This window comes from Callithrix jacchus, chromosome 7, assembly GCF_049354715.1.
Source record: "Callithrix jacchus isolate 240 chromosome 7, calJac240_pri, whole genome shotgun sequence".
Taxonomy (NCBI): Eukaryota; Metazoa; Chordata; class Mammalia; order Primates; family Cebidae; genus Callithrix; species Callithrix jacchus.
In genome coordinates, this window is record NC_133508.1 from 69982922 (window position 1) to 70009880 (window position 26959).

The 26959-nt window shown below is 40.3% G+C and overlaps 1 protein-coding gene across 6 annotated transcripts in view; it reads right to left on the reverse strand.

The window, feature by feature from the left end:
- Window positions 1-19353, reverse strand: part of PHC2 (polyhomeotic homolog 2) — a 108926-nt gene extending 89573 nt beyond the window's left edge. For 3 of the 6 annotated variants that reach the window (XM_035308651.3, XM_035308648.3, XM_078331114.1), the window contains exon 1: window positions 19234-19353. The gene's annotated coding sequence lies outside the window, so the exon portion shown is untranslated. Of the gene's footprint in view, window positions 1-18441 lie in introns of all 6 variants that reach the window. The other 3 variants (XM_078331119.1, XM_078331116.1, XM_035308646.3) reach the window with 1 other exon arrangement.
- Window positions 19354-26959: the final 7606 nt, after the last annotated feature.

Below are 26959 nucleotides of genomic sequence, written 5' to 3' on the forward strand. Positions count from 1 at the left end.
AGACAGATGAATTTAAAGCCATAAACTTTCCTGTAAGCTCAGCTTTATTTACTCAAGAGTTTATATATAGTATTTATCATGATCAGTTAAGAATATTTTCTAATTTCTACTGTGATGGATTATATTTAAGTGTACTGCTTAATTTCCAAATATTTGGTATGGGGTATTTCCAGTTATCTTTTTCTTATTGAATGCTAACAATTACACTGTGGTCAGACAACATAATTATGTGTGGTTTTAATCCTGTGAAATTACTGACACTATCTCTGTGATCCAGTATAGGGTCAACTTTTATAAATGTTCCTTCCATGTATGCTTGAAAATAATATATATTCTGCAGTTGTTAAGCACAGTGTTATATATATGTCTCTTAGTGAAATTTGATAATTGTGTTATTTAAATTATACTGGAGTTTTTTATATCAAATGCTGAGAGAAGAATGTAAATATAAAACACCTTGATAATGAATTTGTCTTTTTCCTTAGAGTTGTGAAATTTTTGCTTTATATATTGTGAGGCCATTTTATTTGATGAATATAAATGTACTATTCTTAGATCTTCCTGGCAATGAAATATTTATTATTTTGAAGTAATCCCTTTTATTTCTAGAAGTATTTTCTGACTCATTATAATTTTGTCTATAATTAATGTAGCAATTGGGCTTACTTTTCGTATATATTTTCTTTACTATCTTTTCATTTTTAACCTTTCTGTTTACTTATGGTTTTAACCCAGTAATTCCATGTTTATGAATTTATCTTACAAATAATCTCAGGGGTTCACAAGGATTTAGCTACCTGGATGGTCATTACAAGAAGGGAAATTAAAGATTTAAAATCCCATTGGTAAGGGTTAGTAATCATGCCTTCATATAATGAAATATTATAATATTTAATGACACAAAAAGGTTCAAAGTAAGGTGATAAAAGCAGTTTATGAAAGAGTGTGTAAGGCAAGATCTTTTTTTTAAAAATAAATATATACACTCATAAACAAGAAACTAGAAGGATATAAAACAAAATGTTAACAGCATTAGTTCAGGGTGTTAGGGTAACAATTTTTTTTAATGGACTGTGCTTATTCCTCTCTTCCAAATCTTCTATAATGAAAATATATAGTTTTGTAATAAAAATAACATTCATTATTTAAAAATAAACCAGATTTCCTTTATATCTAATAGGCTACCTCAGACCAGCCCTTTCCAGACCCAATCTATCTATCACTGGTTAGCAGAGAAGTCTGCATTCTTCCAACTCTATAGTCTGTCCCACTTGTTCCATACACAGGTTTTTGGCCACCTAGAAGAGTCATATTCATCCATCATTGGGTAGGTCACTCATAATATATATTTGGTGAACTGAACTGACTGCAAAGAGAGAGAAATTTATCCACACAATGCTAATCACTTAAAATGTGATTGTTTTCTACCATTTTAAACTATCCTTATAGGCATTATATTATTCCTTAAACCCAAACTAAATAAAAATATTTTGAAAGAATACCCAAAGAGAAAACTATTACTATAATGACCTCATGTATTTTCTCTGGAAGGTCTGTTTGTTGAATATTTAGTAGTTTTGCATAGTGCTTGTCAATAAGGCTTAATTGCCTCTGCTGCTGAATTGCTCGTCACATGGAAAGAATCAAACCTGCCCCCACTCCTTTATAGAAAAAATGAAGGCCTGGAATGAGCTGGAATTTCCAGGAAAAACATACCAGCTCAATTTGTATTAATCCCTGTGGGATTACTGCACTGATGCCATTTTTAATAGGCCTTACTCTTCTCCTCTGGTTGGGCATGATCCATCATCTCTTTCCTCAGCCGGCTTTGCTGCTTTTCCTTGGAGAGCAGATTGTCTTTGTGAATGACTCTCTCAGGGAGCATGTGCAGAAGCCAGAGCCTCACTCCATGGGAACGTAACAGACAGAGCTAAAGAATGGGCTAAGAACAGCCACTGAATGGAACAGGTCATGCTGCTTCTTGAAGCTGAAAAGGCCAATCCTGTAAAAGAGTTGATGAGAGTACCTACTCAAGTTTGACCCCACAGCCTGTGTGTATGCAGAAAAGGCTGGGAAATGTAGCTTTGCACATGAGAATGGTAGCAATATTCCAGGGCAGCTATCCAGACACACTTATTCACTCATCTGCTTGATTCAATTTTATTTGTACAAAGGGTTTGTTGAGGCAATGGGCAGACTAAGCCTTTAGGGATCAAGGGCTATGCAAATAAAACCTTAATGGAAGATTAAATCAGCTGATGTCCTCCTCAGTGCTATTTCCATTTGTAGGACTGGAACTGGCATTGGGGGAATAAATCATTTTTACTACATTTAAGCAGTGATTTAAAAATATCTTCTTTACAAAAATAGTAGCCATTATAATAAAACAGGATCAGAAATACACAGTACAAACAACCTTCCTTTATATAAAGAGAACAAATATCATATTATGGTCACAGATGAGTAGCAAGCATGATAAATCAAGGCACCAACTATGGGGAGTCCTCATTTTGTTTATTACCCAATGAAGAACCAAGCCTTTCTTCACCTGGAGACTTCTGTTTATTATGATTACTACTACAAAATAATTTCTAAATGTGGAGTAAATTACATTTCCATAATTATATGTATTATCCAGCCAGCTTCATTACCCAGTATATTCATTTCCTTTAAAAAGGAAATTCTCAAAAGAATTAAAATTATTTTGCTGTGAATTATGGGAGAAATAAATAATCTGAAAGCTGGTATAAATATGATACTCTCCTTGTACTGGTTTATAGTTCACTATAATATACTTAAATCACTAATTAGGAAGTCTCAATACAGTCATTTGTTCCCTCCCATAAGATAAATTGCTGTTGATTATTATATTTATAACACATGGTATTTAAATTGAGAGATAACTAGAGAATAAACCAACAGATTCTAAACCACCTTAAGATACTGCTAGCTCCCCCAAAATGCACAGAAAAACATACTGGAACATCTGTTTCTTTTTTGTTATCTTAAGGAAAAGTTTAACATTAAAAAATCTAGCAATGTAAATCAGCATGTTAATATAATAAAGAAGGTGATATATGATCATCTTTATAGACAAAAGAAAATCATCAGAAAAAATTCAATACTCAATCATCATAACAATTCACAACAAACCAGGAATAGAAGAAAACTTCCTCAATTTCACAAAGGACATCTATCAAAAACCTACAGCTAACATCATATTTATTAAGGGAAAGACTGAATGCTCCCCCCCCCCCCCCCCCGCCTCTCCCCGCTCCGAGACTGAGAATGGCCATTCAATTGTCTATTCAATATCATACTGGAGGTGCTAGGCAGTGCAATAAGGCAGGCAGAAAAAGGCTTAAAGCTTAGAAAGGAAGAAGTAAAACTGTATTTGCAAACAACATAATTGTGTTTGCAAAAAATCCTAAGGAATCCACAAAAAATCTATTAGAACTAAAGTGAATTGATCAAGGTCACAAGATATAATAACACAGAGAGGTTAAGTAACTTGACCAGGTATACAATTGTAATTAGTAACTGGAAGAGCCAGAATTCTAGGCAGACTGGCCCTGGAGGCTTTCTCTTAACTATTACTTATACGGTAACTTAAAAATCAAAGTGTTACTGTACACACACACGCATGCAAACACTAAACATCACTTTTCTTCTTCTATTCAATTACCACTAGCTTTACCCTAAATGTTGGTGAAGAGGAATAAACAAACAATACATGAATCTTGAATCCTCATTCTGTATATAAAAAGCATGACCACTGATTGCCTAATAAAATCAAAGTTATGGATTTAATCTTTGTACAGGCCAGAACATTTCACCCTGACAAAAACCTCTCAGTAATACAGTGCCAGATATATGTATCCTATCTAGCCCCTAATAGGTGGTAAATACTCAAGTTTAGTGCAACTTATCTCTAATACTAGAAAACAAAACTTGAGAGTATTGATGATGCATCAGGAGCATAAATCTTGTAACTGAAGGATAGCATGGTCACTGAAAAATTCAGAAACAGAATTAAAAGCTTGACATAGATTTCAAAAGTAAGGTACTAATGCCCAATTAGTCACAGCCCCAAAGTAAAGGCTAGTAGCAGACAGCATTTTTGCCTTTATAGGAAACTCAGGGTTATCATCAGGGATCTTACATATGGACTTCTTCTTCTTCTTCTTTTTTTTTTTTTTTTTTTTGAGATAGACTCTCACCCCAGTCGCCCAGGCTGGAGTGCAGTGGCACAATCTTGGCTCACTGCAACCTGCAACCTCTGCCTCCTGGGTTCAAGCACTTCTCCTGCTTCAGCCTCCCAAGTAGCTGAGATTACAGGCATGCGCCACTATGGCCAGCTAATTTTCATATTTTTGGTAGAGACAGGGTTTCACCATGTTGGCCAGGCTTGTCTTGAACTCCTGACCTCAGATGATCCACCTGCCCCAGCCTCCCAAAGTGCTGGGATTACAGGTGTGAGCCATTGCGCCCAGCCTGGACTTTTATTTTATTTTTATTGTATTTGGCTCTGGGGTACATGTGCACGTCCTGCATCCTGCAGGATTGTTGTATAGGTACATACATGCCATGGTGGTTTGCTGTCTCCACACCCCCCCACCCCGCCCCGTCGCCTACATCAGGACTAACCGAGGTTGTCTCTACCATGTCAACATAAATAACTGCATAACTGCCATTGCTAAATTGACAAGCATTTATTGAGCCTATTATCTAACACTGAATTCTTGAAATATAGCCAGTCCACCGACACTGGACATCGACACAAAGACAGAGAGAAACAACGACGGGAGCCTCAGGTGGCTTCCTCATGATGAATGAAATAAAGGAGACCACAAGCAAAGAGCTGGTGCAGGACATTATTCAGGCCCAGCTAGTAAACAGCCACAGAAAAATCATTCCATCTCAACAATCTCAAAAGGGAAGGCTCTTTATAAAGACAGTGTTTAAAAGACAGTTACAAACTCAGTCAGACTTTGCTAATAGTGACTACAACCTCAAAGTAAGTTTAAAAAACAGTTGCAAATGTAAGTTTAAAAGACAGGTGCAAACACAGATTTTACTAATAGTGACTACAACGTCAAAGTAAAAGGCCTGTCTTTGAGCAGCAGGTGGTATGGTATGGAGGATGTACCAGTCTTTTCAGTAAAATTGGCCTATGTAGATAATCACAAAGTGTATTTACTGCTTTATTGTTGTGTTGATCCACTGTATGTAAACCATGAACTTCAAATTGTTTTCCTAATGAAACAAGCTGTAATTATCCATCAAACTCTGTCTCCCAATGCCTCCCGTGGCCCAGAGTATATGGCTACAAAATGGATGACCCAAGGTTGTGTTTGTGGTCTACTGACAACTGAATTATAGTGCTACTGAGGGTAATATAGCATGGCATTGTGAGAAATAGCATGGTGCAATGGGAAAACTTGAACTCATCATTTAATATCATCTCTAGATCTCAGCTTTTTTATTAAATCCCTTATATGTATACCTAAAAGCTTGAGTTGGATGGGCTGTTAACGAAGATTAAAATGCCTGACATATATAAGATACTAAATAAATAAGTGGCCATGCATCATGTTTACATATGTATTTCTCTCTCTCTCTCTCTTTCTCTGACACACACACACACACACACACACCCCTGCGAAAGGTTAACAGTTGAGGTTGATTTATTGCCCCACATAACCTGCCCCAAGGACAGATTATTGCAATTAGCCTCACTTATTTCCGTGTGGCCAGCAAGGACAGGGAGAAAAAACCTAATTCTGGGGTCAGACAGTCGTAGTTAGTGGAGGCTTCTTTAGTTTAAAAAGTTAACATTTGTCAGACCTTCTCCCTACTTAAAGAAAGGAATCTACTTGTAGCCAACATGTAAGGTCCCTAAAAAATATATTTGAGACTTCTGTTTAGAAGTTAAAGAAACAGAGACCAGATTTGCTCTCCTGCTTTAAGCAACTAAAAAAGTGGACAAAATGTATAAAGAAATGGTTTTCAGACATTGGCTGACAGGCAATGATCTCTAAGAAAAGGAACACAAACAAACTGAGTCCTACAAGTGGACCAGTTTACTCCCTAAAGGCAGTTCCTGGATGCAGTACAAGGAGCAGGACTGGATCTCACTGAGTCGAGGCAACTGAGATTAGACATCCAGGAGGGCAAAGTGACTAGAATTTGTGGGACAGAGGACAGGAGATAGAGAGAGAGAACACCCTGGAGTTCTACTGATAGGCCTCCCTAGAGTCTTTGACTAAAAACTGGTCTATACACGCATGAGAGGAAACTACTCAAGACTCCTGGAAAGGAGCAGGCAGAACCATTCCCAGAGTTCTTACAGAGCTATAAATAGTTTGTGTTCACATCTATCAGAGTAGAAAGATCTTCTAACAGACAAGGAATTAGATAGACTCCTCAGAGGGATATTGCCAAAGTAGTGAGGGCTAAATTGGTTCTAGATCAATGGCTGTTCTGGACCCACCATAATAAAGCTTAGAAGCAATCTTTGAAAGGATCAAAGTAATTCTAGGAACTTAACTGCATCCAAAATAAAAGCCAAAACTAATTAAAGAAATATAATGAAATGTAGTAATCAAGAATATAAAATTAACAATGGCTAGTCTCCAGTAAAAAATTACGAGGCATGCAAAGAAATGGGAAGATTAGATTCTTAGCCAGAAGAAAAAATAAATAAGTAAAAACATACCCAGAAATGACATGGATGAAGGAACTAGACAATGATATTAAAATACTTTTAGTAAATATGTTCCACATGTTCAAGAAGTGGAAGAAAACATGAACATGAAGACGTGAGAAAGGGAAAATGTAAAAAAGACATAAATTAAACTCTTAGAGACTAACACAACATCTGAAACCAAAAATAGACTAGATGAGATAACAGATTGTAAACTTCAGAAGTAAAGATCAGTCAACTTGAAGACACAGAATTAGAAATTATCCAAAATGAAGCAAAGAGACACAGAAGACTGAAGAGACACTGAATCAGTGACCTGTGGGACGGTATCAAGCAATCTAATATTCATGAAATTGGAACTCCAGAAGGAAAAGAGACCTAGGGAGGAAGGGAACATTAAAAACATTTGAAAAAAACCATAGCTAAAAGTTTTCCAAATTTGATGAAAACCATACATCCACAAAGCCAAGAAGCCCAAATCCAAGCATAATATACAGAAAGCAACTCCAAGAAAATCATAATAAAACTGCTAAAGTGACAAAAAGAAAACCTTAAAAATAACCAGAGGAAAAAAAGACATTAGAGGAACAAAGATAGGATTACAGCAGGTTTCTTATCATAAACTATGCAAGCCATCAGGCAATGGATAGATACCTTTAAAGTCCCAGAAGAAACTATTAACCTAGAATTCTTTACCTAATAAAAATACCTCTCAAAATAAAGGTAAAAATAGAACTTTTCAGACAGATAAACACAGAAATAATTAATTCCAGTATAACTGCACTACCAAAAATATTAAAGAAAGTTCAGTCTAAAGAAATTGATAACAGAAACACAAAGGAATAGAAAGGACATCTGGAACAGTAAATCTATGAGTAAATATAAGGGTCATGTTTCCTCATTTTTAAGTTTCTTTAGAAGATAACTGACTACTTAAAGCAATATAAAATACATTAAATAAAATTCATGACAATAACTTAAAGGACCAGAAGGGGAAAATGGAAATATATAGTTTTAATGTTTTTCCACTATATATAAAGTGATATATATTATTTGGAGATAGACAAGGATAAGTTAAAGACATATGTTATAAACAAGAGGACAAGTGCTAAGAAAAGATAAAACAAAGACACATAAGCAATAATGCAATAATGAGGACAATATGGGGTCAAAATTAAGAAACTCAAATAATCCAAAATGAAGGGGGGAAAAAAGAACAAAGAACAGATAGGACAAATAGAAAACAAACAGCAATAGAAACAAAAAATAAAAAATAAACAGCAATAGAAACAAACAGCAAATAGAAAATAAAACAGTCAATTCAAGGCCAGCTATCCAAATAATTATAATAAATGTAAATTGTTTAAACATCCCAATTAAAACACAGAAATTTTCATATTGGATTAAAAACCAAAGATAAAAACCATTTTCATGTTGGATTTATTTAAAAATAAAGGCATATATAGGCTAAAAGTAAAATAGTGGACAAGATACACTAAGCAAACAATAACCGTAAGAAAGCTGCAATGATTATATCAATATCAGACAAAATAGAGTGTAGAAGAAGGAATAGTACCAGAAAAAAAGAAGGTAATCTTACAATGATAAAGGTGTATTTCATCAAGAGGACATACAATCTTAAATGTGTATGTACCTAGTAACAGAGTTTCAAAACACACAAAGAACTGATAGCACTAAAAGGAGGAAAACATAAATTTACCATGATAGGCAGAGATTTTAATACCCTTCTCTTAGTAATTGATAACACATGTAGACATAAAAATTAATACAGACACAAAAGACTTGAGCAATACTACCAACTTAATTGAGATATATAGAACACTCCACCCAATGACAAGAAAATATATATTCTGGGCCATAAAATAAATCTCAATACATTTAAGAGAACTGAAATCATATAAAGCATATTCTCTAAGCATTAACAGAATTATACCTGAAAGCAACAACAGAAAGTCATTAGGAAAATCTCTAACATTTGAAAACCAGACAATGTACTTCAAAATAACTCATGGGTCAAAGAAGAAACCCTAAGGAAAATTAGAAAATATTTTAAACCTAGTGAAAACAAAAACATTACATATCAAAATCTGTGTGATATAGCTAAATTAGTACTTAAAGGAAATTTTATAGCATTAAAACACTAGTGTTAGAAAAGAAGAAAGATCTCAAATCTTAACCTCAGCGTCTATTTGTTAGAAAAAGAAGATCAAATAAAACGCAAAGCAAGCAAAAGGAAGGAAATAATAAAGAGTGGAAATCAATAAAATGGAACACTGAAAAACTATAAGAAAAATTGATGAAATAAAAAGATGGCTCTTTGAAGATCAATAAAATTGATAAACCTCTAGCCAGATTGATCAGAAAAGGAGAGCTAGAGCAAGAGAGACAGTGAGAAAGAGAGAGAACACAAATCACCTGTGACAGGAATGAGAGAAATCTTACAGACATTAAAAGGATAATGAGGCGATACTATTAACTACTTTATGCCAATAACTTAAATAGCTTAGGTGAAATGGACAAATTCTTTGAAAGACATAAACTATCAGAGGTCACTCAAGAAGAAATAAATAATCTGGATAGCCCTATAGCTATTAAAGTACTGAATTCTTGGTTTAAAATCTATTTACAAAGATAAACTCCAGGCACAGATGGCTTTATTGGTGAATTCCATTAAATATTCAAAAATGAAATAATGCCAACACTATATAAACTCTTCTAGAAAACAGGAAAAGAAACTCCTACCTACTTATTTCATGAGGCCAGAATTACCCTGATATCAAAACTACACAAGGATATATAGAAGAGAAAAATATTAAAGATAAAGGCTAATGGAAAAGGACAAAATACAGTGAACACAGCAGAAAACATAGAGAAGAGGCTAGAAGACTGAAAAGACTTTAGACACTGTCACACTGCCCTTTGTGGAATGCTTGCCAAGTGTAAAGCCCTGTATAGTGCAGTGTTTAATATAGCATGGCCTTTTGAAATCAAACTGTCTGCCTTGGTTCAGGTCCTGGCCCACTATTTACTAATTGCATCACTTTGACCAAGTTACCTGACTTCTCTGTGCACTTTCCATTTAAAACAGAACCTGGGGGTTGCTATGAAGAATAAATGAGTAAATACCAGTGCCTGGCACATAGTAAAGACTACATATACATTTGCTAAATTATTATTATACATTATGTTATATTAGTTGGTTGTTGTCTTTATTAAGTCATAATATTTGCTCTCAAAATGAGCTAAGCAGTATGGTGACTACCCTCATTGTTTAGTCCCCTGTTGCTGCCATAAAAATAACTACAAACTTAGTGGTTAAAAACAATAGAAACTTGTTATCTCACAGTTACAGAGGCCTGAAGTTCAGTATTAGCTTCACTGGGTCAAAATCAAGGGGTCAGCAGGCTGTGCTCTCTCTGGAGGTTCTAGGGAAGAATCTATTCACTGAATCTTCTGGTTCTGGCTGCTGCTGGCTCTCTTTGCTTGTGGCCATATCACTCCAATCTTTGCCTCTGTATTTACACTGTCTCCACCTTGTCTGTATCTCCCTCTGCCTCTCTCTTATAAGGACACTTGTGATTGCATTTAGGGCCCACCCAGATATAACCCCTCTATGTCAAGACCCTTGATTTAATCACATCTGCAAATATCCCTTTTCCTTATAAGGTAATATTTACAAGTTCTGGGGAAAAGGAGCTAATATATTTGGATGGTCATTATTCAGCCTAGTACTTATCACTAGGGGAAGGCTGATATGGTGTGGAAATTAGGACATAAACAACATTTAGTTTTAAAGGATATGTAGCTCTCTCTACAACCAACCCGTTATGCAACCATGTTTCAAGGCACAATCCATTCACCTAGAAGTAGGTCCCAAAACTGTAAGTATAGTTACTCCTAAGGGCTTTAACAGCTCCCTATGGCCTCCACCATAAAGTCCGAATTCCGTAGCCTGGTAAACCAAGCCTTTTGGGGTTTGATGCCAGCCCACTTTTCAGCCTCATTTCTGAGACGACCCTCCTTATATGTTGTGCTGCGGTCTTGGAAGGTTGTTTGGAGGTCCCCCCATATGTGCTCAATCATACAAAGACACCCCCACCTTTGCACACACTGCTTCCTCTCTGGCTGAGAAACTCTCTCTTACCCTTCAAATGTCAATTTCTCCAGAAAACTTTTCCTAACATTTCCCAGCAGGGTCCGTATTTCTATTATGGCACTAAGTACAGTATCATAATTAATGTTTCCATGTCTGTCTTTCTTTAGAAACCTCTATAGTACCAGGTCTGGGTTCTACTCATCTTTGCATCCCCAGGGGTATAGAAGCTTATTAAATGTTTGTTGAATAAGTAAATAAGATTGTAGAGGCCAAAAATAGAAATAACCCTTAAATACTTCGGTAAACAAAGACAGCAGGATCCTAAAAAACAGGGATGGGCAAGTCCATCCCTGTAATCAGAAGATCTTGTCATGGCTAGCAGCTATGATACTCTACTCCAACTGTCCGCTGTTATCACGATCAGAGACCAAATTTTGGGCTGTATATACGATGGGCCTGACCCAGTATCACATTCCCTACTTATATTATTCCAAACCATTTCTCATACTCTGCCTTTGAGAAAGCAATTTAATTTTCATGTGCTTTAGTGTCACCATCTTTTATGAGGTAACTCTATTTCAAAATGCCCTAAATGCAAAGTTCTGCCCTCTTATTCTAATTCTCATTTTCTCTCGCTTTTATTAAGTGGAATGGAAAACTTCTGTGCTAACTGAAGAATGAGAATAGTCTGAGCCTAAACTTACTGCATACTTTAGGAAAGTTCTTATACCTCTATAGATATCAATTTTCTCTTCCTTCAAATGGGATCAACTCTGCTATCTAGGAGGCCACAGCAAATAATGAAAGGTAAAACTTACACAGTGCTTATTATGTGCCTCACATGTATTAAGCTGTTTAATTCTATAATTCTTCGAGGTAGGGACTGTGATTCTTCCACTCTACCCAAGAAGACTGGAGCAGAGAGAGTACAGATGGAAGGAGGCTGGGAAGTTCACAACTCATGAGTGGCAGAGGCAAGGCTGGAAACCCTGCATTCTGGCTCTAGTGTCCCTGGTGTGAACCATTACCTCCGACTGCCTCTCTGCAGGCCAGTGGAAGGTACTGTGCTTGGAATATAACTCTAGCACATTAAAGTATTAAAGGGATTCTTAAAAATTATAATTGTTTTCAAACAAATGTAAGCCTTATTTGAAAACAAAATAAAAGTGAGAAGAGAAGGAATGGAGACACTGAATGGTAGGCTTCAGATATGGGACAATGTTCCATATTTCAATCCAAATACATTTTAAAGCCAAGATTTTAAGACCTGAAACCATCCGTCCTTTACAGCTAAAATAAGAAGATCTCATGATTTTAGCCATCAAGGAGATGGATGTGTCCCTCACTGGTACTGTATCTAGAATTAAGATGACGCTGTCACTAGATGAATATCTACCTTGGGGTATGGCTTTATGGATCAATGATTAGGTTTTTCTCAGGAGCAACAACAGAATAGAAATAACACGATACACTCGTGTTAAGCTTTTTGTACAGAAACAGAATTTTGTTTTTAGAAAAGGCATTAAATATTTAATTAAGTTCACATCACATTACTCTATACTAAAAAAATTAACTTGGGGTAAAACTCAAAGAGCTAGGTGTAATGCAGTATTTTCAAATCATCCACTGTTTATAGTTCCATTTCCTTCTGGGCAAAGAAAATATATATTTTTTTTATTTAGAAAGTGCTGAATAAATATTTGTTGAGTAAATTAATACTATTTTAAAGATTGATTCATTAATACTATTTTAGAGATGGATTCATTTCCAGATGGTTCCTTAGAAGGAATAGGTGCCTTGTAATAGTCATCATTTGTCCTGGAGAACTTACTCAAGTCTCTCGAAAAGTCTAAAGCCAGAAAAAGAACAGAGAAAGATCAGGTTACATTGCTTCTGTGGGCCTGTATAAATTCCTGTGAGGTTCTCTCTTCTGTCAGGAAAAGTTTCCCTGGCAACCATATTTACACACTCACTCAATTCCCTTCCCTTCTTTGATTCACTGGTTGGTATAAAAATTAATTTGCATTGATTTGCTGGAGCTTACAAGTTAATCATTCTAAATAGACTCACAAAATTTTGGATGCTAGTTTCTGCCCAAAACGTGTTTCTTAAAGGGCCTGTTTACTTTCTTTAGAAATTTGAATGTAATTATCTTCAGTTTAAATATTTTTAAATATATTTAATATGTAATCTGAATGTTTCTGGTTACAGGTAGAAAATATAGTATTTTTCTAAAGGCATCTGGTCTATATTATTAGTTAGGAAGATCAAGAAACAAAGAGGTACTTTAGTTCTGGGTAAGCAAGGGGTCAGATTCTTATCCAGCTATAAGGCGGCCCTGGAAGAGAAGAGTCAAGGACCAAAACAAAAAGTCTTGGTCACATGAAATGATTAATCAGGCCTAAGATCCTGGGTGATCAGAGGTCAGGACCTGGATAACGGGAATGGGACAAAAGTTATCAATAACTGAATTTCATTAATTCATTCACCAAGGGTGTGCTGCCCACCTACTAGGGCATGGTGTTGGGAAAAGAGCAGTGAATAAGCCAGACACAGATGTACCTCCATAAAGTTTATAGTCAACTATCTGAAGAGCGAACAAATGTTGGCTTTGTTATTGAACCAAGTATCTTTAGACTAGAGGTGCTTACTGTATAATTTCCTACCAGAATTGATTTCAGACTAGGAATGGCACAGAGACCTATAGATAAAAACAAGGTCAAGAAGTCTTCAGTGGAGTAGATTAGTTGGCAAGTCAAGCAGTCTAGGACACATAGAACAGTTTCTTTACATTTAACCTTCAACAACAATGATATATGAGCCTATCACAGGGAACAAGGCTAGATACTTTGCAAAATATCTAAGTTTTATAAAGAATAGAGTAAAAGCAGACAAAGGTATGAGTTATTCTTAAGCTCTTTTAACAACCATTTATTGAGCATCTATGATGTTCAAGAAATAGTTTTAAAAATTGAAGTTAAGGGTATGAAAAAGACATAGTCCCTAGCAATTATAACAATGTGGTAAATGCTATAATGAGATGCTGAAGTACAAAGAAATATTAAAGAGGAAGATTACTAATTCTTAAAAAGCAAGCTGGAAAATTCTTCTGAGAGTAATGCTTGAATTGAGTCTTAAAAGAGAAGTAGAAAATTTTGTTTTAAGCTAGTAAATGTTGGGATAATTTGTTACACAGCAATAGATAACTACTACAGTGCCTTATGGAGACCATGCCACAGCATAACTAGAGGATTATGGAGAAGACCCAGCCAGCCATATGAACTGTGTCGTATACTGCAGGTTATATTGGAAATCTCTTCATACTTTTATTCTCACATATTCTTAGGCTTACCTGGTCCATGTTGGGCATAGAAAATGAGAGCAAGCACTCTGAACGGGAATGAGACAGGTAATGGGAGGAGGCAACACAATCTCAGTCTTGTCTGATTTCCCCCACAAAGGAATCCAGGTTGGTTGGTGTAGGATTTGGTCAAGTGGTTAGTAAATGTCAAGTGGTGTCAGGACTTGGTCAAATCATTACTCAGAGAGACGAGGAGTGAGAGGAGCAACAAGATGAGTAAAAGTTGTTTTTGAGAGAGCCATAACCATGAAAATCAGAAAAACCTAATTGGCTATCAGTTCCAAGTAGTGACTATAAAGCTAAAAATGAGAGAAAATAGAAAAAAAATGAAGTTTTTCTGTTTTTCATGATTCATGTAGGTAGATCGAAGAATAGAGTAGGCAACAAAGGCAAGACAGGACAGGAGCATTCCAGACAATAGTGTAACCAGTGGTGAACCAGGGTTCAAAGCTGCGGGGGATAGGGGGGCAGTCCATGGTTTGAGGGTCAAAGAGTGGCATCAACCTGGTTAAAAAGGCACCAGATGAGGGCAGACAAGTCGTAGTGTACCCGTTGAATGATGGTCTCCATATTTTTCCATGAGCAAATGGGTATATCTGACTATAAAAAGAATAGAAATGAACTTGTGTAGTATTTAAACTGGGAGTAACAATAGCATCAGAATTGTAACTGTATCTAGTAACACCCTCAAAACATGGTAGATGAGTTTCCAGAAGTCATTCTAAGCAAGCAATTCCTTGCCTCTTTATTCTCTATTCTCTTCATATTGGCTGGGCATTTCCTTTTTCCCTTTACACCAGCAGACTCACGGGGTCCAGAATGAGGGGAACCAAAGGAAAATGTGATTGTGCAGCAAGACACAGCAAGGACTTTAGGCCACCTACCCAAACCAAAGGCCATAGCACAAAATGCTTTTCTACTTTCAGGAGACAGTACAGATGCCTTCAGGCAGAACTGGGTACATACTTTGTGGGCCCTGGTGCAAAATGAAAATGTAGAACCCCCTTGTTAAAAATTAAGAATTCCAAGGCAGCAACAAGAGAGTATTAAACCAAGTGTGGGGCCCCTCTAAACACAGGGCCCTAGGAGACTGCACAGGTTGCATACCCACAAAGGTGGCCCTGACTTCAGAGACAGTATAGCATGCTCCTTCAGGAAAGCTTTAGAATCTAAGCTGGATCCAAATCCCCTCTGTGCCACTCATTAGCTATGTGACCTCTGGCAATTTACTGAGTCTTTCCACATTACCAAGAGGTTGTATGGTTATAATCGGTGCTGAGAAGATTAAATGGGATAATGAACAGAATGTATACAAAGTGCTTAGCACAATGACTAGCACATAGTGAGCACTCAATTAATGATAGCTATACTATTCCTGTTCAATGAAACATACAGATAGTTATCAAAGCAGTAAGTTTAAGAAATGAACTGCTGACTTGCTGTTAAGGATATGAAAGAAAAAGAATAATATTTTAGGACAGCTAAAATAATGAAGCAGATAGGGAAAATTAAATCTTCTGCTTGACGGTGCTGCCTTTGCTAATCACTTTTCTATTTCTTTTCTTCCCTTCATTGCACAGTATACAAAAGGTGATCCACATGCGGTCTCCATTTCTTATCTGCATCTCGTGCCACAGTTCTAATGTGATTTATAATATCCCCATGGCCACCCCGGCCACTAAACTGAAGCTACCATGTTTAAAACGTCACTAATGACCTTCTGTTTGCTAAATATAATGAATGTTTCCCACTCTTTTTGTATAATTCCCTACTGCTGACCAATTTCTCCAGCTCAAAACTTTTTCTTCTCTTGACTTCTATGATACTACACTCTCATAGTTAATAGCATGTCTAACTGGCCTTGGCATCTGTTGGGTACACAACAAATGGTGAATGGAATGCATTTTTTGGATGAATAAATTAGATGGTTCTCTTGCTTCTCTAATATTCCTTATTTTCGACCATACGGACTCCATGTTTTCTCCCGCCCTCCCTAAATGTGAGATATCTCCAAGCTTCAGTCCTTTCTACGTTGTTATCACCAGTGAACCCAGCTATTCATATGGCCTCAATTATGACTGTCTTTTCCTTTTCTCAACTCCTATAATACCATGCATTAAGCATCTCAAAAAGGTACTAAATGACTGCTATAAACTTGTGATTTCATTTACTCCTCACAACTGTATTGGGTAGGTGGCATTATTACAGATGAAGAAACTGAAGTCAAAGTCATGTAGCAAGTATCTGGTAGAACTGGGATCCAAATCCTTATTTAGCTGAGAATAACCTCCATACTACACCACCCCTCTCATTTTCCTGTCTCCTCAAAATCACAAATACAGGATAGTATTTGCACACAAGCAGGTGTTCAGTAAATACGCTGATTGAGAAGATTGCTTAAATACCACCCATGATTTTCCAACACTTACAGTATCATCAATCTCAGCAGAGCATATTAAGCATGTCACCCCAGTGACACAGTGACATCTTCTTTACATGACTTGATCTGTAGAATAATTCAAAATAAGAAATTTGCCAAAAACTCACCATGATCCATTCTAAAAATAAATTTGGTCTAAGCAAAGCAAAAAGGCCTTTATCTGATTCAAATATTAGGAGAGTTTTGGGGAAGAGGTCCACTTTACTACATTGGGCCCAACCTTGCTCTGCTTCTAAATGATCAGGAAGTAGAAACAGGCTAGCTAGTTGATGGCTAATGAAGTTAAATGGACTATTTATAGTTCTAGAAATAGATGCTAAGGCAGCAGAACGGGATTTTCTCTGCTCTGGTAGCTAAGACCTCATTAAAAGAAGCCTAATACATGCGAGACATGGGTGGAAACTGGGATGAAGAGAAGAGGATAATAGTAAGGAGGGAGGGTGAACAGAAAGGAGGAGGCACTGGAAAGCCTATGGAGGGCCTGGCCCAGTCCAGCAGATCCACTGCTGTTCTGCACAGCTGGCACCATGCAACAATGCGCTCTGCCACATTTGCACGATTCATGTTCTCAGTCCTGGACTGCTTGCCCTGACCCATATCACACTCCAATCCTCTCTTAATCCAGATCATTCCAGCTTCTGATCTTACTACTTATTTCTCCAGGTCTCACAGATTTGACATCCAGCATTGCTTCCCCAGTTATGACCATATATTCTCTTTCTGTATGGTTTAGATTTGCCCTCCCCAGATGTTGTCTCTAGTGCCAAACATTATGCCCAGTTTTCAGGCCCTCTCCCTTGGAGTGATTGAAAACGACTCCCATTCCACCTCCACAAGATGGACCCTTACTTGGAAAGATATGGGTGACAAAGACCAGGAGTGAGGCTCAGAAACACTGATGAGGGGAAATTATGGGGGACAAAACAATAAGAAAAATACCACTGGACAACTGTGGTGGGAATGAGAAATTCTAGGAAGTTACATTACAGAGGAAGGAAAAAAGCTATAGTTGCAATAGAAAAGATAATATATTCTTTATGTGGCTGCATTCACTGTTCCCCCTCTTCCCCATCTCCCCACCCACCTTGGCTGCCTTTTCAGTCCCTTCCAATTTTCTCTGCAAGGTAAACTCCTATTCACCCTTCAACACCTTGCTTAAATGTGTTCTCTGGAAAGCCTTCCCTGGTCCTTCAGACAGCTAATTGTTCCCTCCTCTGTGCTTCCACAGCCCTTTGCATTCACGTCTATTATGCAGTTAATCACTTTTACTAGCAATTTCATTTGTTTCTCCCACCACTTCTTTCAGGACAAGGACTAATTATCTTACTCATCTTTGCATCCCCAAGACATAGCAGAGTGCCTGGCATATGCCAAGTATTTGTTGTTGGGTGATAAAAGACATCAAGAGAAACGTGGAAGTGCAATTTGCACTTCACTTGCAAAATCAAATTGGTTCCTGGTACTTTTCACGTGTAACTGCGTTTTCTCTTGATTTAGAAGGAACGACTCAAAAGAAACTATCGATATCACGGACGCATTAGCCGATTTTTCATCCCCACTGGTGATAGAAATATTTTCCCCGCACACTTCCAAGAAACTCCCAGGACAAGCTTAATATCAGTGGCACATCTCTCCTCCTACCATTTCTATTGTATCGAAAGCTAAATTACACTGTGAGCCTAAAGCTGCCACCAGTCTCAGCGAACTGGGGGAGGGGGATAATTACAAGAAGACACTTCGGTAGCAGACCTAGGAAGGGGGTTGGGGAGGAAGATGAATTTAAACCTCGCCTTATAAGAAATTTGTTAGACACTCACGTAGAACAGCCGCTTCCTCTGTACATGACAGACCCGATCCAGGTGTCCAGCGGCGACCTTTTCCCATGGGTGTCAGGTCATCACCCAGCACAGAAAACAAGGGACCAACGCCTTTCTAGGGCATCCCTCCTTCTCAAACCTTGGGGCCCGCTTTTCCCTTAGGGGATTGTTCTCTCCTCCCAGTTCCAGCAACCCCCGGTTCCCTCTGCTGGTGCCCCCCACGTCACGCTTGACTCTGGACCGAAAGTGCCAGCGGCCCGGCTGTCAGGCCGCGGCTGGGAAGGGGGCGCCCTGGTCAGGCCCGACCCCGGGGTCTCCCCGCACTCTGCGGGACGAGCGGAGTAGGCGCAGGCCGCGCAAGGCCACCGGCTGCCGCGGCGCGGGCCTCTCCGCGGGAGGGGGCTCGGTCACCCGAGAAAGCGCGCCAGTGCTGGGACCTCGGCCGGTTCCCGATCCCGGCGGCGCCCCCGCCAGCCTCGGCCCCAGAGCTCCCCGCAGTCCTCGCGGCGGGTGCCCGGCCCGGGGGCGCCGCGCTCTGTAGGTCGCCGGCCGGAACCGCTGGCTCCCAGCGCGGGCCCTACGCCGCGGACCCGGGGTCAGGCCGCCCGCAGCCCGCCTGCCGGTGCCCATGGCAATGCCCCGCCCCGCGCGGCCCGTCCCGGCCGAGCGCTCCGGCCCGACCGTGACAGCTGGGTGCCCAAAGGGTTAAGCCGGCAGCGCGGCGGCCGGTGTCCCCCGCGCGCTGCCGGTCGGCCGCGAGCCGGCCCCAGCGCGCACGCGCCCGCCCGTTACCTGCGGTCGCCTCCGCGCTCCTCCTCCACCTGGCCGCTCTCTCCCCGGGGCCGCCCCTCAGCCCGCCCCCTCGGCTCGGCGCCGCGCACCCTGCTGGCTACTCGGACGCGGCCCGCGGAGGAGGGGCGTGGGCCTCATTACCATATATTAGCATATCAGCGCGCGTCACGTGGTATCTCCAACCAATGGTCACCCCGGAAGGGCGGGGATTGGGCGGAACAAGCCTCGGTGCTGCTCAGAGCCTGAACCGGTGGCCATGGCAACGGGCGGGCGGGTGGGGTAGTGGGGAGGTGCCGGAGCCCGGTGCCCTCAGGAGCATCTCCTCTACCTGAGCTCTGCCTGGCGACCACGCGCACTTTTCCCACCTCGCGGACTGAGAGATTTGCCTCAGCCAGAGAGATCCAGATTCAGCCAACATTTATTGAGTACTTACCACGTGCCTTAACACTTTGCTGCAGAATGTGAGGTCCGTCCTATTAACCCCACTTGTTAGTAGAGAAAGTGGAGGCTCACAGAGGTTAGATCACTCACCCAAAATCATACAACATTAAATGGCAAAAGTGGAGATCTAAGCCCATTTTTTACTTCAGATCCGGGACAATCGCGAGTTTTTTTCTCCAGCAGGGGTCTCCTAGCACTTCCTCACAATTCCAGGTGTGCTGAGAAGTTGAGAAAATTCTTGTACATAATTTGTACAGCGTTTTACTGTTTGCTTACAGTGACCTTTGAGGTTAGTAGGCAGAACAGTTATGCCCATATTACAAAGGAGGGAAAATGAGGCTCAGGGAGTCCATGTGACATAATTTAGGTCAAACAGCTATTAAGAGCTAGTGTTTAGCTACAGTGATTTATACTGAAGGTCATTACTTTAGAAACTTTTAAATTCAATCTTCTCAACATGGTGGAATTACTATGACCTTTCTATGGATTAAGAAAAGAGACTTTGGGAAGTTAAGCAAACTGCCCAAAGTTATACAGCTGGTAAGTAGCAGATTTAGGGTCCAAATCCATGTTTATCTGGCCCCAAAGCTAGTCTCATGGAGTCTCATTGCATCAGGTTTATTTAATTTAGGATTGGGGCCGGGCGAGGTGGCTCAAGCTTGTAATCCCAGCACTTTGGGAGGCCGAGGCAGGTGGATCACGAGGTCAAGAGATCGAGACCATCTGGTCAACATGGTGAAACCCTGTCTCTACTAAAATATAAAAAATTAGCTGGGCATGGTGGCATGTGCCTGTAATCCCAGCTACTCTGGAGGCTGAGGCAGGAGAATTGCCTGAACCCAGGAGGCGGAGGTTGTGGTGAGCCAAGATGGCACCATTGCACTCCAGCCTGGGTAACAAGAGCGAAACTCCATCTCAAAAACAAACAAACAAAAATTTAGGATTGGACCCAGAACCTGGAACCCCCTGTCGAATAGAACTTTGTCTCCTCTCAAGATATGGTGGTGTTATCTCTTAATCCTACAGCAAATATGTCTGGTGACAAGTGACATGTGTTAAGGTCACAGAGGCTATATATTAAAAGAGAATAGAGTCACCAGGTAGGTAGGGGTACTCTAGAATTCTGTCTTTCCATTTTTACCCCTTAGGAATTTGACAGTTTAGCTAAAGACACAGTAGTTTAAAAACACAAACATCTGTGTACAGACTTGTTTAGCTCGGTGATTCACTAATTTTATTTATTTATTTACTTGTAAGAGACAGAGTTATGGTCTGGAATCCAGACTGGGGTGCAGTGGTGCCATCATAGCTCACTCTAACATTGAACTCCTGGGATCAAGTGATCCTCCTGCCTCAACTTCCCGAGAAGTAGCTGTGACTAGAAGCATGCACCCCCACACCCAGGTAATTACTATGTTACCCAGGATTGTGTCGAACTTCTGGCCTCAAGCAATCCTTCTGCTTGGGCTTCCCAAAACTTCACAGATGTGAGCTACCACATCTGGCTGTGGTTCTCTAACTTTAATATGTTTATGGATTACTGGGCAGGGCTCTATGCCTCAAACTAAATATACTAAACTTTACAGTCATTTAAAGGGATTATCAAAGGTAATTTTGAATATATGTACATTTCACCTTCCTGGACTGCCTTGAAACCCAATTTCCTCCTAAACCGTGACTGTTTGGTGCTTAAGAGAACAAACATAGAAGCAGACCTGCTTGGGTTAAAAACAAACATAGAAGCAGATCTGCTTGGGTTAAAATCCTGACTTGGCCACTCATTGTGTGATCTTGGGCAAGTTACTTAAGCTCTCTGTGCCTCAATTTCCTCATTTGTAAAATAGGATAGAAATGTTGTGAGAATTAAATGATTTACTGTAAATAAGAAAAAATTTCATACAGGCCCCAGCCCAGGGATAAACCCTTCATAAATGGTAGCTATTGTCATTTCTGTTATCATCTCAGGAGCTTTCCTAGGAACAGACAACCCACATATACACAACCTCTCAAGGCTTTCTTGCTGGCTTTGGAATTCTGAAGATGCCTCCCATCCCTCGTGGCATATTAAACAGCCTGTTGTGCTGCTGAAGGCTTGTTATCTCTCCAAATGACATTCTCTCTTCTTGGGATCATAAATAATTCCTGCACTCAAAGGAGCTGGTTTCTCTTGCATATCTCCTAGCACCAAATTACCGGAGTTGCTCCTTGCAGAAGGGGATCTTGACAAACAGTGGAGCCATAAGTCAGGCTCCTTGAAACACTTTTATGAGCGCCTTAATGAGGGAGATGAGCTGTCATCAGGAACTCGTCCTGTCCTTCCTGACCACAGGAAATGAGCTCTTTGTGCTCAAAAGGTTTCCAAAGCTGGGGCGCAAAGAGTTTTCAGGAAATGGGCCAGGGATGAGAAGCTGTTGACTCAGAGAATCCCAGGGCTAAACAGCCCCCATCCTGCCATTCACCCTAGAGGGTCAAATGACTCACGGTCTTATTGCAGCAATAGCACCAAACGGTGGTGTGTGTATATGTGTATGTGTGTGTGTGTGTGTGTGTGTGTGTGTGTTTGTGTGTGTTAATCCTTCCCAGTTCCCCACTATGCGGATACTCCAACAACCAACCTATTACCCCCTGACAAAAAGATACCACAGAATAAACAGTGGTAAAGAGCATTGTCTCTGGAATCAAAGAACCAGATTTGAATCCTGCTTCTACTACTCGACTATCTGTGTGATGTTGGGAAACTTGCTTAACCTCTCTGCAAATCAATTTCCACATCTGTAAAATGAAAATTTAAAAAGTGTCCATTTTATAGACTCTTGTTAGGATGAAGTGGGTTACTAACACAAAGTGCTTAGAATACCCAGTATATGTTAGAGATGTATTTGCTAATTAAACAAAAATAAATGTATAAATCCAGTACAGACAATGTGCTTTCTATAGAGGCAACCACAGCCTTAACTGAAGTGCCCTAGGGCCTCTCCCCTGTGCTGCCCTCCAACCAGCTTCTGACTCGCATATACATGTTGCCCAGGAATAGGAAGATGTCCTTGGGAACTCTGGTTTGTATTTGGCTCTGTCACATTTCTTGCCCTGTGAACTTGGCCCAGTTATTTTACATCTCTGAGCCATAGTTTTGTTATTTGTGAAATGAGACTCATTTCCTCCCAGAGTTGTTCTGAGCATTCAATCAGATAGTGTCTGGCAAGAGATGATGAGGGCCTGTACCAGACATAGGTCATACCTGATCAAAATCACATTGTTCTTTTCCTGAGTTGTTTCTGGTGAACATCTTTGCTCTACATTAATGAAAATGACTAACATTTATGGAGCACTTACCCTGGCCTTGTGCTATGTATATAATTTTACTTAATCCTCAACATAAACCCAAGGCTCTAAGAAAACACATTCAAGAAGATCACACTGGAAGTCAGTGGCCAACCCAGGATCCAAGCTGGGACTCTCTGATTCCCAAATCCATGCTAATAACCCACCATGCTACATGTAGGTCTCCAACTCCAGCTTGACTCATAGGATATACACTCTCTCCAGTCACCCACCAGCACTGGGCATAGTAGGTGCTCCATACACATTCACTGAATGAGTGAAAATAAGTGCCTATGACATCCTTTTATAGTGATAAAAGTCCATTTTTTCTTGGGCTGTCCCTGGTGGGAATAAAAGCAGCTGGCAACCCTCCTCCCCCACACCTAGCATCCTCTTTCTGATAAATAATAATGTGGGAGGCTTTCTTCCTTTCCCCATGGGAGAGTTAGGCTTCTTGATATCAGAGATCCCCAATAGACACAGTGATGACTCATCTTCAGTGTGCATTTGGAGAGATGTCAGGACCCCTGGAGCTTTATATGGCTCTGTTAATGTGCATCAGTAGGGTAACTTCCAAACAATGGCCTTGGATAGATGTATTTGCTGGGGCTGCCCTAATAAAATACCACAAACTGGGTAGCTTAAAACAGCCCAAGTTTAATCTCTCACAGTTTAGGAGTCCGTAAAGTCTGAAATCAAGGTGCCTTCAGGGCTGGTTCCTCCTTGGGGCATCAGGGGGAAATCTGTTCCATGCCTCTCTCCCAGTTTCCGGTGGCTGCCACCAATCCTTGGCATCCCTTAGTTTGTGGATGTGTCACTCCAATATCTGCCTCTATTGCCACATGATGTTCTCTCTGTGTATCTGCATCCCAATTTACCTCTTCATATAAGGACACCAGTCACGGGATTAGAGCCCACACCAATCCAGCATGATTTTGTCTTAACTTGATTACATTTGCAAAGACCCCATTTCCAGATTAGGTGGCATTCACAGGGACTGTGGCTAGGACTTGAACATATCTTTTGGGGGATATAACCCACAATAATATGTTTGGAGTAGAGTGGAGAGGAGATGGAAAATGAAAGGAGGGAATGAAGAGAAAGGGGAGGTGGTCCGTGAGGGGCAGATCACACAGACAGAATGGAGATTGACCAAGGATTCCTCAAGAATGGGCCAATCTTTTTCTTCTAGGCCAATTCCATTCTTTCCCAAAGAAGTCTCCAGCTCACAGACTTACAATACCAATGTCGGAAGGGATGTTGGGGAGTCATTCATTCATTCAACAAACATTTTATCAAATATTCTTTGAGGAGTTGGGCATTCAGAGAGAGAAGAGGTGGTCTGAAGAAACTGTGGCCCAGAAAGTGGATGTGAGTTCACATCAAGTTAGAATACAGCCAGGAACAGAACAAGATATGTCAAAGTCCAGACCTGAGCCCTTTTGATGACTACTAGAAAGGCTACTGGATACCCCTGGACCTGAATGAATCTTTGGTGCATAGACAGATCTAAGTTTTTAAAAAATGTTTGTGTTCTGAGATGCATTACTAACTTCCCCAAGCTTCCATAGGTTGGTCCAGTATTTGAGGGTCTTTGGAGCCTTGGACAAAGTTAGAAACACACCCTCTCTAAAAATGCAATCCTGTAGCCATTCTTCTTATTGGTCCAATTAATTGTCTAATCTTTGAAACATCATCTCTAGATGCAACAGCAAAATCGAGCATAATGGAACTCCTTGGGATAGAGACAACATCTTGTTCATCTTTTTTTTTGCCCCGACCCAATGCTAATACAGAAACCATGGTGGAATCAGCCCTCAATAACCATTTGTTCAAGGAATGAAAGAGCATTGCTCCAGTTAGTACCAAGGGCTATTTATATCTTACTGTTTCTATATCCCATGCCAGTAGTAGTGCTGAGTTGGTTTAAGATACCTGAATTCCACTCTCAAAGTCACAGTTGTTTTGAAGTGAATACTCCATTTACCACTACATCATTAGAAGAGATGATATTTTGTTTCCAATATTGGCTGATACAAATATTGTTCTGCCTTGAGCTGTCATGATGTGAGATATCAGTCTGGAGCAGTGAGCCTGAAAACTGGGGCAGGCCAGGGTCAGAGACGGGGTCAACCCAGCAGGAGTTGTCAGATCAGAGCAGGGGTGAGAAGGAGGTCAGACTGGAGATCAAAGTCCAGGAACTAGGGCAGGTACAGTGAGTCCTGACTCTCCCAAGGCCGGGGGCCTGCTAGCCGGAGCCCCTTGGGAAAGCAGCTCATAAGCAGGTCCTCTGAGCAGGCTTTCTGTTCAAAGGTCCCCAGAGGGTTCTTTGTAATTGATCTGGGTTTGAGGTCCCCCCTCACAAGGGAGTTATAATCAGTCAACATTATTCAGCAGACCTTATGTTCACATAATCAGATAAACTTTAAAAACCTGGAAACAACCTTGTTTATTCTCACCATATGGCCCTGGGCTTACTGCTAATTTTTAGATTCACAGTTTTAGGTCTGATTCTGGCTATGCATCAGAATCACCCGTGATATTTGTTAAAATGTAGATTTTCAGGTTCCACCCCCAGAGATTCTGATTCCCTAAATCTGGGACAGGCTGCTCACATCTCGAGAGGCAGTGATACAGTGGCCAAGTATGGACACTTGCGCCTCGCTGCTTAGGTTTTTGATGGTTCTCTCACTAGCCCAGTGAATTTGAGTGAATTTCTTAACCTTTCTGTGACTCAGTATCTTATCTATAGAAGGGAATAGTAATATTCAGCTCATTGGTTTGCTGTGAAGATTAATGATTTAATACCTGCAAAGTTTTAGAATACTAAGTGCTCAATAAACAATGTTTACTATTGTTATCTTCTTTTTTAACCAGGTTTTACAAGTGATTTAGAAGCACAGTCCTTCCTTCACTCATTCATTCACTTGTTCATTTGTTCTAGAACTTAATACTGAGTGCTCCTACCTGCAAGGACCCAGGCTAAATACACACAATTCTCCCCAGTTTTTTTGTTTTATTTTATTTTTGGAGACAAAGTCTTGCTCTGTCACCCAGGCTGGAGTGCAATGGTGCAATCTTGGCTTACTGCAGCCTTGACTTTCTGGGCTTAGGTGGTCCTCCCACCTCAGCCTCCTGAGTAGCTGGGACTACAGGTGCACACCATGGTGCCTAGCTCATTTTTTGTATTTTTAGTAGAGATGGGGTTTCACCACATTGCCCAGACTGGTCTCAAACTCCTGGGCTTAAGCAAGGGATTACTGGGTGAGCCACCGCATCCAGCCTCTCCCCAGTTTATGGCCTAGTGGGGAAGAAGCCAGTATTGGGAAGCACTGTTTTACTCATTGTCTTCAGCTCTCCATACCCTTATTAGCTCTGGGCTTCACCTCTGGTGTCCCTTTAGGCACAATGATCTTCATTTTATAACCTTGAAATAGAGCAAAATGGAAAAAAAACATAAGAATCTATCTGGGCATGGCGGCTCGCACCTGTAATCCCAGCACTTTGGGAGGCCCAAGGCGGGTGGATCACAAGCTCAGAAGATCGAGACCATCCTGGCCAACATGGTGAAACCCTGTCTCTACTAAAAATACACACACACACAAAAAAATTAGCTGAGTGTGGTGGCGCAGGCCTGAAGTCCCAGCTACTCTGGAGGCTGAGTCAGGAGAATTGCTTGAACCCAGGAGGCAGAGATTGCAGTGAGCTGAGATCCCACCACTGCACTACAGGGCAACAGTACGAGACTCCATCTCAAAAAAAAAAAATTTATTGGACTTGTTGTTGCATTTTTCTAGTTTTGTGGCACTGGACAAATCACATGCAGAAAACCTTCTGTCTCTTGCCTTCCCTGTCCCTGTTCAAGAAATGGCCTTGCTCCTCTTGCATCTAGAAGGCTGGGAGAACAGTTAAATAGACCCGTGCTTCCACGCCTCGCCCCTGAAGCCTTTCTGCCTGACTGGCT